Source organism: Malaya genurostris, chromosome 2 (genome assembly GCF_030247185.1).
Source record: "Malaya genurostris strain Urasoe2022 chromosome 2, Malgen_1.1, whole genome shotgun sequence".
Lineage (NCBI taxonomy): Eukaryota > Metazoa > Arthropoda > Insecta > Diptera > Culicidae > Malaya > Malaya genurostris.
This window is the reverse complement of record NC_080571.1, coordinates 68,832,965-68,847,480: the sequence shown is the minus strand read 5'-3', so window position 1 is coordinate 68,847,480 and position 14,516 is coordinate 68,832,965. Positions and strand designations below refer to the sequence as shown.

General features: G+C 36.3%; 1 protein-coding gene and 1 long non-coding RNA gene across 2 annotated transcripts in view; both read right to left on the bottom strand.

Moving 5' to 3' along the window:
• LOC131431233 (protein sidekick-1-like) overlaps nt 1-14,516 on the bottom strand; it is a 450,262-nt gene that overhangs the window by 80,506 nt on the left and 355,240 nt on the right. The window lies entirely within an intron of this gene.
• LOC131431234 (uncharacterized) lies at nt 4,227-5,272 on the bottom strand. The gene is made up of 2 exons (XR_009229657.1): nt 4,474-5,272; nt 4,227-4,412 (listed from the first exon to the last, which is right to left on the bottom strand). It is a non-coding gene; the product is annotated as an uncharacterized LOC131431234 (long non-coding RNA).

Here is a 14,516-nt window from a genome sequence, read left to right as displayed (position 1 = left end):
CTACCCCCGAGTTGTGAATCAAGTTCGAAGATCTAGTGACTGTCACTTTCGGTACCGGAGATACAATTGTACGTGTGACGTAACCGACCACGACGCATTTTTTTCTATCTGTACTGTTTTTTCAGAGAGTTCAAATCGTTTTATTGCTGATACTTTTGGTTTCCAGAATATTGTCGAATATGCGATGTATGCGTTTAGTCGAAAAATATGTTTTAATGAGAATGTTTCAATGACAAGAAGAAGGCTACACAATCACACCACTAGGTGGATTAAGAAGAGGTTTTTTTTTTCTTTTATATCATTTCATTATTTTGTTTATTCGATTTACTTTATTTGCTTAATTTTCTGTTTACAATTCATTCATCTATTCACTAATTCCTTTACGCTGAGGCCAGTGCGGTTTTTTTACGCGAATTTTCAAAGTTATCCGGTTTTCTTGTATTTACTTCGAAATTCAAGAAAAATATGTTTTGAGATTACCAGATCTCGACGTTTAAGGAATTTCCAAGGCATTTTACATGTATGTGTGTATATGACAAATAAAGTAACTCGATTTTCTCGGAGATGGCTGTACCGATTTTTACAAACTCAAATTCAAATGAAAGGTCTTACGGTCCCGCAGATCGCTGTTGAATTTTATCCCGATCCGACTTCTGGTTACGGAATTACAAGGCAATATGTGCATATCTTGGGAAAAATGCGCACTCAGTTTTCTCGGAAATTTCTAAACCGATTTTCAGAAAATAAGAAGCAAATAAAAGGTCTTGAAATTCTTTAAAAAGTCCCCGAAAATATTATCCAGATCCAACTTCCGGTTCCAGTATTACAGAGCGATTAGTAAAAATATTCAATTTCATGAGTATTTTTTCACAAACTATAGCGAAACGAGGCGCACATTTTTATAAAACTTATTATTTAATTCATCTAGTTAGCAGATTTGTTAGTTAGTGGATGTATAAATCTACTTTGGAACTACTAGACCTTGGTTTCCGCTTCCGAAAGCACCGACAATAGTGAAGAAAAGCTCGAAAACCCAAACTCACTTCGATTTCTCAGCAACGGTTAAACCGATTTTCACAAATCATGATTCAAATTAAAGCTCTCAGCTTCTTAAAAGTAATCCAAAGCATTTTCATCCAGATCCGACTTCCGACTTCGAAATTATAGGGCGATAAGTATCAAAACTTTCAAACTGTCATACAAAATGATGAAAAATCGGTACGCATCGGTACGTGCTGATAAGAAAGAAGAAAACGCCACCGCCTAGCACACAGCGCTCAATATTGTATAGCGTGCAGGGTTGCTGCATTGAGGTTTATATTAACTTAACATAACTGTTTACAAATTAAAAAAGTGATGGTAGTTTATACCCAAAAAAAATTTTTGATTTTATTCAAGTTTGAAAAAAAAATCTTGACGAAATCTTTCAGTGATGTTTTTCGAAAATATAAGCAATATGAGAAAGGTATCACTATACCACTAGGTATATTAAAAAGGTTTTTATAATTTTATTAATTTGTTAATGATTAATTAATTTAGTAAGTTTGATGTAAAGTCGCCAAAGAAAAAGGCAGACTATCAAATAGCCTTCATATGGGTCTATTACTGTCGATAGCCAGACAGCGACTGGCACAATAGAGAAGACAGTAAGTGATTATAAATATACTTTTCTACTAAGTGCTTGAGCAGAAGTATAGGTATAGAGCGAAAAGATTAGTTTTTATTGTCTGATGTACAGAGAAGATGTTTGGATATATGATCACAAGGTTTAGGGTGGCGAAATGGTAGCGCGTATGCACGCTCAGAGACAGGAGCGGCTCTGTCATTTGGCTTCTACAATATATTATTCCACTCAGACATTGAAATAACTGAATTGCTTTAGTTTTTCCTTTTTTTTTCTATGCGAATTCCCTTAGTTATGTGTTTTTTTTTCTCACACGATTTTCCGTAGTTACGCGGATTGTTTTTGCGCGGTTCGTATTTCCCACGTAAAAAAAACCTCATTGTAATTTATAATTTTACCTGTATTAAATACAGTTTTCTTTATTTGGCCTTATTATGATCCAATTTATTTTGATTCATTTTTATTGTTAATCTAATTTATTTTATTTACTTCAATTCATTTATTATTATTACAGAACTTGACTTATTTGATTCATTCATTTCATTTGCCTTGCTTATTTTATTCGTTAAATCTATTTTGTTTGTTTAGCTAATATGATCATTTTAAGTATTTCATTCACTTCATTGATTCTACTAATTCTGCTTTGTTTTATTGCAGTATATTCATTCCGTTTGTTTATATATTATATTCAATTGATACATTTTATTCATCTCATTTATTTCAGTTTTTAACTGAGATTTCAACACAAGGTTGTTCACCTCTATGGGCCAGAAAAAGTTTCTGTCGCTATGTGCGGAACTGGGAGCCGAACCCAGATGGGCTGCGAGAAAGACATCGACTTACCCATCCCCATTTATTTAACTATTCCGTTCCAGTTCATATTTTTATTCGTTTTCTGTATATTATTTTTCAAAATTTCTTATTTACCGCTCAATTTCCTCGGCGATGAGCGATCCAATTTTAGCAAAGATAGGCTCGAAGATCGATTTCACATACGTATCTGATGGTACGATGGTATGAGTGGCGTAAACGACGAAACTCCTTACCGCTCAACCTTTTCGGATATGGGAGAATTCGATAGGGTTGGGTTGAGCATAGAATTCGAATATTGAATGGTTGTATCTTTTGTTTCCGGAGGTATAATCGTACCAGTAACGTAGTATAGAAATCAGGTTTTCTTTTCCGCACAAATATTTCAGAACGTCATCAATAGGCAATGGTTTGAGGTATGCATTGAAGTATCTTTTTACGTGAGTACGTATGTACTGCATAAAAAAACCGCGCAAAAAAAACCGTGTAACTTCGGAAAATCGCGTAGAAAAAACAGCAAGATTGAAGAAATTTTTCTGTTGATACCAAATGTTTTAGAAACGAGACTTTGAGATTTCCGAAATCGAAAAAAAATGTCATGCCAAATGTCTAACAAAAGCATGAAACGTTGAGATATAGTGTAACCTCACAAACAATATTGGAAAAAACGACTTTGAGACCGCGTAACTTCGGAAATCCGCGCCAAAAAAAAAACCATTAAAAACCGCGTTTAAAAAGACCTCAATGTATTGCCGAATGAATGACGTAAACGCTTAAGAATGCTATGCCAACTAAGGAGTGTATCGAAAATAAGCTATCGATAAATTTATAAATATATATGATTTTTTCATTTTTTTCACATGTTTGTATATAACTCAAAAATTAAACAATGTATTGATGAACAAAATTATATATCCGTTCGAAGAATCTCCAGAAATTTGGTACAAATTCTGAGAATCTATTGTTGGGAAAGTTTTGCCAAACAAAATCAAAACAAAACTTTTAAATTATGTGACATATATTTTTTTAATATTTTAGTTGGAAATTTATTATGAACAAAATTTACAAAAAAAAAACTGACACTTGGATTTCACTGACTCTAAAACTCTAAAAATAAATATATTTTTGTATTGGACAAAAGATCTAAATAATTTTATGCTCAACCCAAACGCATTCGATAAAATTCTAATTTTGTTTTAGGTTTTCCGTAGAATCTAAAAAAAATCGATAGAAGATCGGAAATTTCAAAATTTTAAAATTGCCATCCATGTTGTTTTCATGGGGCTACCACGTTTGGCATAAAGTCGTTTGGCATAATACCGTTTGGCATAACGCCGTTTGGCATAATGGTTATTTGGCAAAACAGTCATTTGACATAACAGATGAACATGCTGCTTAATAGAAATTGTTCTAATTTAGTGCAATTTCGAAAGGTTTAATGCGGCTACGCCGCATCGTCTTTAATGACCTGGTGTCCGACCTCGCTGCCGCTCGTTCGGACTTAACTGAGGGATAGCTCCAAGCTTTGGGTAATCCGGGCAAATGCCCGCAACTACACACTTAGAAAATTTCGCAGTATTCGGTAATTTTTTACCGAATTTTCAACAGCTGAGCGTTCGGTAATCAGTTCGGTAATTGAATTGATTACCGATCGTTCGGTAATTGCTGAACTGTCAAACAACTACCGTAAACTGTAAACCAAATCGATCTAACAGATTGTTCGGTAATTTTTGTTTGTTTGTTTTCCTTTGGTTAAAATTCTGGATTTTCGGATTTAAAAAAACAACACATATTAACAAAAACGAATAAAGAAAATGGTTTTATTCCACGAGAAATTTAAAAAGTGTCAGATGTTCCGACTGACCGGAATTATGAGCGCCTTCCAAAACACTTCACAATCCGTCGAGTCCAACAAAAATTACCCTTGAACGATTTGTGTTGGCAGCAAGTGGACAAGTGATACAAAATTATTTTCCGCCTATAAGTAAATAAAAAGCTGTTAGTGGCTCTAATGTCTTAAAAACTTTTATTACCTGTACCTCAATCCAATCGATGAACCCTTCAACATTTTTTTCGTTTGGTTAATAAAAAGACACTCACTGAATATTTTAATAACTGTTTGACAGTTAGTTTCATGATAATCGGTTTTCACAGAAGTTCGGTTATTGGAAGATAACTTTACCAAACGGACAGTATGATTTTTACCGTATTCGGCGACTATTCAGGTTTACCGTATCAATTGTATATCTAATTCAGAATTCTGTAATGAAAATTAAAGTTAAACTGATCGTTCGGTGAAAATTTGCATAATTGTTGTAAAATAAAACCCATGTACCGAAATATCGGTTATTACTATAGATTACCGAAAGTTTTCGTCAAAAATATTACCGAATAAAGAAATTAAATCTTAGTGTGTAGACAGAGGTGATTTCTGCGGGGGCGCTGCCCCCCGCAGTGGCCGGCACTTCCGACGGCGGGTCGCCGGCGCACTCGCGGCCTTCGGCCGTCTCGTCCTAAATCATCTATGACGAACAGAATATTGTGCTGGCACTAAGTGAGTTGCTTATATAAAAAAGGTTTCACATATTTCGTTCGAGTTTTCCTTGCACAACATCAATCGATCGAAACACATACGAAAATTTTCATTAGATTAAAATATTGCAAATCCCATTATTATTATGCCAAATGGCATTATGCCAAATGACCATTATGCCAAAAGACCATTATGCCAAATAACTGTTATGCCAAATAACCATTATGCCAAACAGCGTTATGCCAAACGGTATTATGCCAAATGACCTTATGCCAAACGGGCCGCCCCCGTTTTCATTTATTTCATAGAGATGTAATAACATAAGTATTGTGGTAATACAAAATTTTTAAATAATTGCAATGGCTTTATACAATAAGGAATAGAACGTAAAAATATAAGAATTTTAAATACCAAACCCATGACAAAAGAAAAACAACTAGAAATTAAAAATAATACATTGTTTAATTTTTGTTTCACAAGCAATAAAGAACAAATTCATATATCTTAAACTTTCGGTTATCCTAAACGACATCAATTATAATCGAAAAAATATAAAAATTTATATTTCACTAACTTAGAATTATTTCGGAATGTACAGAATGCGTAAATTATTTGAATTTTCTATTAGTAAATTCCACTCGAAAATCTATCATATACTTGTTATACAATTCAGAAAAAGTAGGATTACGAATTTAGCACAAATTAAGCACGAAATTAAGTATAACCTGTTTTTATCCACCTAGTGGTGTAATTCCAGGTACTTCTGAAAAAAGTGGTGTATTCCAAGTACTTCTGAAAAATGAATCGCACCGCAGCAGCCTTTGCGATTAGCGACCTACAGGTTATCTACCTACAGCTTACAGTGGGCTTCGTCTCGAAAAGCAACCTCTCCGTTTGAATGCTTTTTATTGAATGGAACCCTGCACTGCAAATATTTTGGGATCATCTTCAATAGCGTAAAGCGGTAGGTGGGCTGAGTGGTGCCGGTCGGTATTGGAAGTTATTTCGGAATTAACCTTGTTTGTGCTAGGGTGCATAACCAATTTCATTCTGTTTACGTTTCGGATTAGCCTCGGCGGTTCATGTTGAACTGCAGGTGGCATAACAGTTCAACATAAACTGCTATGCACTGACGAGTCTAAGACGAAACGTAGAGATAATGGTGAAACTTTAATAATTTTCCAATTTGAAAAATCACCGGTCTACATGAAATTTTCGAAATCGACAATTTTTTTTGATTCCAAATATCTTAAAATTGACTGAAACGATAAGGTCTAGTGTCATAAAATTTTTTTTTTTTAAATTCACCGAAATCGGAAATTTATTTTTTATGTCGTATATCTAAGAATTGCCTGAAACGTCGAGAAAACACCAGATCTCGACGCTCAATTTCGGAAATTTTAAAAGTCCCAGAGAGTCAATTTAAAAAAAAAATTCGAGATGACTCATGATCTCGACGTTCGGTGAGGAAGCGCAAGAAAGTCGAAATTAATCAATACACAAGTATAGGAAAATTCAATCGTTCAGTGAATCTGGAGGAGGTATTCAAACGATTGCTTTTAAAAGTCAGATAATCTCTATAATAACATTATCAAATAGACACATATACCTTATTTTCATATGTAGCTAATAAATGCCCTACAGTACAGCTACAAGAGTATTTTTCAATGAAAAAATCCTAAGTTTGAACACAGTTTAAAAAATTCATAAACAATATCTCCTCTGCCTTTTTTTATAAAATGCTTGCAAGTATTTGTTGTCAAATGCAAGAAACGGATTTTTTTTCGTTTGCCTCAATATTAGATTCAGCAGTTTAAAAATAGCCCAGTTTTGAACTAGTTTTGCTCATAACTTCGGTTCAGAAAACGCTACCTGAATGCGACAGTCATAAAAAATCGGTTTGAACAATGTTCAAAAATACCTAATACGAAACGTGAAGAATAAAATTGCTTCAGCAAAGCTTCTCGTTATAAGTTTATCTACAATTTTGCCGAAGGATGCAGTCCTCTATCTCAACACATCCGCAAAATATTTTTTGGATCATCTTTATAATAAGAGCCACCCTAATACCATGTACATCAAAATATGGCTTATCTTTCACTGACCATTGGTTTTGAAGACATCATAGCTTTAAAGGCCACGAATGTTTTTGTCACCCTAAACTGTGGATCCGGACCACTGTGCACTGGCATGATGAATTCCAAACCGCTTCGTCAATTTTCGCATAGTAATACCATTCTCACTTAGCCATGTGTCCAGAACCTAAAGTTTTACTTCCTCTTCAATACGCGACATTTTGAAAACGCAGAATTTCAACCGCACAAACAAGTAAACAATCGAAAGCTGACAGCCAATCGCACAGCATGCTGTGATCTGAGCATAAAAAAACCATCACAAATACAGGCGTATGTAGATGTTTTAATGAGACTGTGTCAATGACAAAGGAAAGGTTTTATCATACCAGTAGGTGTAGTGGGAAGAGGTTTTTTTCCATTTCAATTTTGTTTCTACGAAATGTTCTTTTTTTTTGGTGGGGACGGAAACAATTCATAAGATTCGATAATTGGTCTGTACGGACAGGTAGATGTCCATACGAATAACACACAACTCTTCCCTATCTCTCTAGCATGAACTAAACTTCGATTTCATCGATCGCGACCAACCCACACCGCAGCGAATCCCGTTTAATTACCATCTGTATAGGAAATAAAGCTCCATCTTTCGATAGGGATTTTTTTTTTGCAGAACGGCATTATCATCCTCTTCTGCATACTTTCATAAAAATGTGTGCCGCTAAAGCTCTAAAATACCATTATTTTTAACCAATCCTCAAACGGAACCCGGTAGAATGCTAATCTGCATATCCTTTCTGTAGTCCGAAATGCTTCTGGCAGATTCAGGAGAAAATTGCTACCCACAAGATAAGGGACTACGTCCAGGCAGCAGTGGTCTGTCCTCTTTTTTTTGCGCCACGTCCTCACTGAATTACAATGTGGAATAGCAATCAGCACGGGGAAAAATTAGCATTCGACGGTCCGAATTTGGCATTCGACAGCGATAAACACGCACAGGACCGCCCAGGACAGGTTTGGCGGACAAGAGCACGAATGCTAAGATAGTAAATTTTGCATTTATGCGCCGTGTTGAACAAAACTCATTCTGATCCACTGTCGAAAGAGACACCGGGAGCTGGCGGCTATCCTTAGAATGCACATGCACACGCTCATGAATACGAGCGTGAATCGGTTCTGGACGTGCCTGACCAGAGAGAACACACTTGTCGAACCGGATGTTTCCGTTTCGTGTGAGTGTTTTCATTCGTCGGCGGGAAAGCGCAGGCCAGCGAACTACGAGCCAATTTGAATAATCTAAATGTTTGGCTTTGTCGGAGATCAAGCTCAATTAGATACAATGATGTTTACCGATTATGCGTAATACACGAATAACTCGTCGAAAAGAGCTTTTTAAACATAACAAACCGATCTAAATTACCAGCTGTGAATTTTTGGAATTGCTGCCCGTGTGAAATAATGGGATCGTCCTAATTTGTCAAAATCAGTTCAAAGAAGAAAATATATGGAGAAACCAAATATTCGAAAATAGTTAAGGAATTAATTTCAATTTCATAAAATACCAGACATAATCGAGAATTTCAAAGAATTTCCAACGACTGTGATTCAGCAGAAGTGATGTTATTTTGGCTCACTCTGGCTACGCCAAATTCATTACTAGCCCTATGCCGAATCTCGTTCTACCCAAATTATGCCGGAAAGCAACCAACAGAGTCTGACTGAGCACTTTTCCTCATTAAAAATCCGATAAACCTAGATACCTAATAGCGAAAATTTAATTAATCATCCCCGCTCATCTAGTCGTGTTCTGGCGTTTGCCTAGCTTAGAAAGCAATTAGCATTTCGACATTACCATAATGTATTAATAAGTGAGCGAAACCCTCAGCGTCATCCATATTTAAAATTTCCTATACTGACCACATCCTCGGCCTGGGCTGTGTATTCGGAACGGACCGTTTCTTGATCTGCACTTCTGACAGGAAGTTCTGCGAGTAATTTTGCCGAGTTCTCCGCCGTTCCTCTGAGGGCGAGGTGCCAAACGGTCCATTTTACTCGGTTGCTCCATCCGCTTAATTATTCCACGACCGGAATGGAACGACCTTCTTTTCGCCATAATCCTTTTGGATGGTTTGTCCCGGTGCCCTTTCCACACCACGAAACATTCACCCGTGGGGTTAAACCAACCGGAGAGGAAAGCTTCTCGTCACATAATTTTTGCCTCAACCGAATGTATGAATTTAAACTCGCTTTGTATGCATGGAAGTACCGGCGCAACTAATGCGAATATAGAACGCTTCCACCATCCTAGCTAGTTCCGCGTTGGAAGCAAAGCCCTCCTGCCCTCTGCTGTCTTGCACAGTTCCACCCTACAGTCGGTCAAATGTTCGACAGACGAGCAAATCAGTAGCTTTGCGAAACGAAGCAAGGCGGAATGGAGATTTAATTAATATTCATCGTTTATACGAGGAAATTATACACCAGCACATACCGAGTGCGATTTCATTGCACTACGAAAAAATCCTTCCGAACTGCGGTTGAATGTGTCACGATGGTATGTTCAATGGAATGACCACTTAAATTCTGTTTTTTTTTTCAAGTTTCGTCTTCGACTCGTTAACGCATGACAGTTCAAATGAAATTGCTAGTGCAACCCTGACACGGGTAGAGTAATTTTTTAGTATGTTATTTTATCACTTATCGACTTTAGATGTATCTTGAATTTAATTTCTGCAACAGTTTGATTGATCAACTGTACCGGAACTGTATAACTTTTTATTGCATATACTGTAATTTCTACGTGTGCAAAATTTCCTTCCAATATTTTAATTGTTAAAAATTGTTTCCGAACAAGAAGTGATTCGACAAAAAAATATCATCAGCGACCATATGTGAAGGAGAATTCCTCCAGAGGCGCATGTTGGGGTTTATTTGATCCCACAGACCGATTACACTCTATTTTGGTCTGATCTGGCATCGCGTCATTACACGGAACCGGTGAAGGAGTGGTACGAAGCCAATGTTGTTGTTTTTGTACCGAAGAAGAAGACAACACTACGGGGATTAGAAACTGACATAAAATATATCTTTTAAAAAAGGGATACAGAATCACTGGGAAAACCGGCTTTTGAATCGAAACCCAGAAAACCACAGTGATTTTAATGGTACATAACAACCGTTTGACTCAATTCGTCGCGACTGCAAAATGTTTGTGTGAGCATGTGTGTCAGTCACAATAATATGTGCACCCAAACCTCCATTTAAAAATTATAGCAGGGGTACGTAAATCAAATCAGATAATAAATAATAAATAATTCAGTTCAAATTTATTTGAACTACAGGTACCAGAAGATGATGTTCTAGGTAGGTCGTTTCAAAATCCAATAACATTGTTTATCAATTTTGCAGGCTCCATCGGTTTCGAAACCGCTTAAATTTTTATTGTTTTCAAATGATATCGGTTGGAGACATTTTGTCAAAGGTTTGTCAAGAGAATCCTCAATGAGCACTCTTTGGAACACGGCCAGACGAATGGGGAATCGTAACGTAGGAAATGAGAGTGAGGAATACTCGAACCGATGGATATTTGATTTTGCGAGGAAAGTTTGTCCAGATTCTGCGTAGGAACAGAGCATTATTTGGGAGTCTTCTTCAAATAATGGTTCCATTGATAGCCCCTTTTTGAAGATGGAATTTTCCATAGCACTCATATCTTGTAACAATAACGCTCCTGGGTTGGACAGAATTAAATTCAACTTGGTGAAGAATCTGCCCGACCTTGCAAAAAGACGTTTGTTGGAATTGTTCAACAAATTTCTTGAGCAAAAGATTGTTCCACCTGACTAGAGGCAAGTGAAAGTTATTGCCATTCAAAAGCCGGGGAAACCAGCTTCCAATCACAACTCATATAGACCCATTGCCATGTTGTCCTGCATCAGAAAATTGTTCGAAAAAATTATTCTTCGACGTCCCGACACCTGGGTCGAGTCGAACGGTTTGTTGTCAGATACTCAGTTTGGCTTCCGCACGGAACCCCTCGCGATCGTGAAACAACCAAAATATTGGTTGTTTTTCTGAATTTGAGTGGTTAAAATTTGGTACAACTAATCGATTGTTGTTTTTTCTAAACTGTCATTTTTGTTTTTCGATCAACTTTTTTCGATGGTTGAAATAACAAAATTTTTGGTTGAAAAAAATATGCTGTCAGTTAGTCAAGACACACACCTTTCAATTTCAATAAAGATTTTAGTTACAACAACTGACCTGGTTTTTGATTTAACAGTTATGTGAGTTGAAAAACAAATCGGATTTAGTTGTTTTAGATATTACGATTAGTTATTTCAACAAATTATTGATTTTGAATTACAATAAAACATTTCTTATTGATATACGTTCTGATTTTTTAAATGAAAATTCGGTATGTTAAGATATATAAAAAATATGTAATATTTTATGTAAATAATATACTTTCTTTTAGTAGTGCTGGTGTCAACGAAATTTTCTAATTGTGACCACTATATTACTTACGAACAAAAAGTCAAACCGGATGCACTGATTTTTAATTTTTTGAGCCATTGCAACTTACAGTTTCAACAGATTATATGAATGAATATTAAACATTTTCAATTTAATCACTTTGTTCATACAATTTTTGTACATGACTTGAAGATAACATGATGCTCATTCATTAACATGCATTTCACGATGAAAAATCAAGGTGATTTTAAGACCAAAATTCAAACGCATGCAATTCACTGGGTTCTAGTTTTGGTTAAACACGTTTTGTTAATTGCAATATCTCTAACGGCTATCAGTTCTGTGCAGGCGCGTATACAGGGGGGTGTTTTAGGGGTTCAAACCCCCTCCGAAACTCAAAAAAGTATGATATTATGTAAACTCTTTTTTTCAAATAAGTAAAAAATAAAATGAATAATTTTCAACAAACGACTCCACAATAAAAAAATTTCAAATAATTATATAAAAAGTTCCATTTGTATGGAAATTGATCAACATGTTCTGAAACACCCCCCGAAATTTTTTTCTGGGTACGCGCCTGGTTCTGTGCATAGCACTACTTTATATCAATCGTTTGTCATCACATTAATATTCTGACAACTAGTGTTATGATAAACATTAATTTACTATAATTCAAAAGTTACTCTTCACGAGGTTTACAAACGTATAATAAGCGAATTTCGTTTGCAAGAAAATGTTTAAGAAACGTGTTTGAGTTTCAACTAAAGAAATGGTTGATTTTTTATTGCGATTTTTGTTTAGCTTTGTGCTGTTTTTGACATTAGAAAGCATTACAAAAAACATATTTTTCAACTACTTCAATATGTGCAAATCAAATAGCAAATTGGTTGAATCAACTAATTATTAGTTGAAACAACAACTGCAAAAATCAAAAATTGCTATTTTTTATTGGAGGGTTTTCCGTGCGTAGAAATAAAGGGACGAATGATTGCCTTGCATTACTTTCGTCTGACATCCAAATTGCCTTTGCTCAAAAACAACAAATGGCATCTGTCTTTTTAAACATTAAATGAGCATTTGATTCAGTCTTCATTGATGTTCTTTCAAACAAACTCCACCAACATGGACTTCCAGCGGTTATAAATAATTATTTGCACAAACGTTTGTCAAAGCAGCGCATGCATTTTTCACATGGCGATTTAACAACATTCAGAATTAGATACATGGGTCTCTCACAAGACTCATGCCTCAGTCCGCTCCTCTATAATTTTGACATTGACAGCTGTCTCGTAACCCCATGAACACTAAAACAATTGGCAGATGATGGCGTGGTTTCAGTTACTGGACCCAAAGCTATTGATCTGCAAAAACCATTGCAAGATGCCTTAGATAACTTTTCCGTTTGGGCTGATCATCTGGGTATCGAATTCCCTGCGGAGAAAACAGAGCTGATTGTCTTTTGAAGAAAGCATGATCCCGTGCAGCTTCAGCTTCATATGATGGGAAGAATGATGCAACAGGTTTTGATTTTCAAATACCTCGGAGCGTGGTTCGATTCCAAATGCACGTGGGGAGGACACATTAGGTATCTGATAACGAAATGCCAACAAAGAGTAAATTTTCTTCGAACAATAACAGGATCTTGGTGGGGTTCTCATCCGGAAGATCTAATAAAATTGTATCAGACAACGATACCTTCAGTGATGGAATATGGATGCGTTTACTTTCGTTCCGCTGCAAACTCTCATATTATCAAACTTGAGCGAATTCAGTTTCGTTGTTTGCGAATTGCCTTAGCCTGCATGCATTCGACACATACAATGTGTCTTGAAGTTCTGGCGGGAGTTCTTCTATTGAAAGATCGTTTTTGAGTGCTTTCATCGCGACTGCTAATAAGATGTGAGCTACTGAATCCCCTGGTTATTAGTAATTTCAAAAAATTAATCGAGCTTCAATCTCAAACAAGATTCATGACAGTATATTTTAACCATATCAGGAAATCAATCAGTCACAGGAAATCAACCCTTCAAGATATATTCCTATCCGTGATAGCCTCCTAAATGTCCCTGACTCAACTTTATTTTTCGACACATCCATGCAGCGCGAAGTGCGTGGAATTCCGGAACACCTACGCTCGATGGAAATCCCAAAAATATTAACATGTAAGTTCAGGCATATTGCCTCTGAGAAAATGTTTTTCACGGACGGATCACGAATTGAAGAGGCTACTGGGTTTGGTATTTTCAACAATAATGTTTCGGCTTCATTTAGGCTTCAAGAACCTGCATATGTTTATATAGCAGAGTTAGCAGCAGTTCATTACAGTTTGAGTGTAATCGTCACATTATCTCCCAGTCATTATTTTCTCTTCACAGATAGTCTGAGTGCAATTGAAGCCATTCGCTTAAACGCATCTGGCAAAAATGAACCGTTTTTCTTGGGCAAAATGAAACAGTGCCTGAACGTCATATTGAATAATAATTATCAAATAACAATAGTTTGGGTCCCGGTTCATTGCTCCATTCCAGGCAATGAAAGAGCCGATATTTTATCCAAATGTGGTGCTATTAAGGGTGAAATTAATGTGAGACCGATTGCTTTCAACGAATTCTATAGCGCGTCCCGCCAACGAACACTTGCCAGCTGGCAAGCTTCTTGGGATAAAGATGATCTGGGTCGGTGGCTGCACTCAATTATTCCTAAAATATCGACAAAGGCATGGTTCAGGGGACTGGATGTGAGTAGGGATTTTATTCGTGTGATGTCCAGACTCATGTCCAGTCACTACACGTTAGATGCACATCTTCTTCGAATTGGACTCTCCGAGACTAATCATTGTGCTTGTGGCGAAGGTTATCGGGATATTGATCATGTCGTTTGGACATGCGTGGAGTATCGTGATGTCAGATTTCAAATAATAAATTCCTTGCGTACCCAAGGTAGTCTATTCAATGTCCCAGTTCGCGACATTCTTACTTGTCGTGACCTTCCTTTCATGAAACTT